This window comes from Herpailurus yagouaroundi, unplaced genomic scaffold (assembly GCF_014898765.1).
Source record: "Herpailurus yagouaroundi ecotype Mexico unplaced genomic scaffold, PumYag 186, whole genome shotgun sequence".
NCBI classification, from domain to species: domain Eukaryota; kingdom Metazoa; phylum Chordata; class Mammalia; order Carnivora; family Felidae; genus Herpailurus; species Herpailurus yagouaroundi.
The window spans coordinates 15,894,738-15,896,054 of record NW_024412417.1 but is presented as its reverse complement, the minus strand read 5'-3'; positions in this window follow the sequence as shown (position 1 = coordinate 15,896,054).

Here is a 1,317-nt window from a genome sequence, read left to right as displayed (position 1 = left end):
TACTTCACTAGTTCAATCAGGAAATTCCAGACTGATTGGTTTAAAATTTCACTCCTGAGGGAGGCTGCAACTGCACTTAAGACAGGTATCAAGTCTTGGTGGGTCTTAACATAAGTGACTCCTTTTTGGGATTGTTGTTCCTTTTTAACAGAAGAAAGGCCAACGTCTTAGGGTGTCAGAAGACACTTCCTGAAATAGGTTCTCTTAGCTGTGTCCTGAAGGATGAAGAGGAGATCACCAAGTGAACAGGACAAAGTGGCAGAAGAACTTATTTCTCATGCGTCTGCAGGCTATATTTCACCTTACGGTGACTACAGTCTTCTTGCTGAAGATCTGCCCTTTGACCGGGAGCAGTTCTCCTCCACTTACTCATTCTAGAGCCTGGGCTGAAGGGCAGCCCTGGGATTTCTCCTCAGGGCAATGGCAGAAGCACAAAAGGACTGCAAGTCCTTTGGAGTCAGCTTGGAATCTGTACACTATCACCTCTGCCCATGTATCTATCGTTGGCCAAAGCAAGTCATGTGACCATGGCCAGAGTCAAGGGGCGGGGGGCAAGGAGCTGCACTTTGCCTTTAGTGTCAGGTATCACAAAGGTTACATAGCAAAGAGCATAAAAATGGGCCCAGCTGAGGGTCAGCAAAGAATGGGCTCAGTAATTCCATCTACCAGCATCTGCATGAACTGCCAGAGAGAACCTGCATGAACAGAAGTCAGTTTCAGGTTTATAGCACAATGGAGGGAGGAAATAGAATGAGAAACTGGGATGAAGAGAGGTGGGCATGGGTTTTGTGAAGGGCTTATTTTATGTCATAAGATGTAAAAGTGCTACAGTGCAAACAAGCACAGGCTGCTGTGGGAGCAGATGAGGGGCAGACGGGCTCCTAACCCACTCTTAGAAAGTTGTCGGGAAGGTCTACCAGGCAGAGTGGTAAGGGCCAAGACTGGAACTGCAAGTCTTTTAACAAAGCTGGAACTCATTGATGGCAGGCACAGTGTCTTTGCAGTGTTATAATGTATATTTGGGAAGGGTTTATGCTTAAGCAAAGCAGCCAGGCTCTTCTGTTGTGGTTTGGTGGATACTGGGAAAGGTCGTCTACCCCCAAAATAACCCCTCAACACATCTAGAAAGCCAATGGAGTCCAGGGTGTGTTGCATCAAAACAGAGGAGAGGACTGGGAGTCTGGCTTCATGCTGGGCTCAGCCCAGCCCACCCAGTGGCAGGTGCTCCAGTGGGATTAAACTGTTTGTTCTCCTGTCAGCAGGCTAGTTAATCCTCCAAAGCCTTGCCAGGGATATTCACACAGTAAACACTCCGCT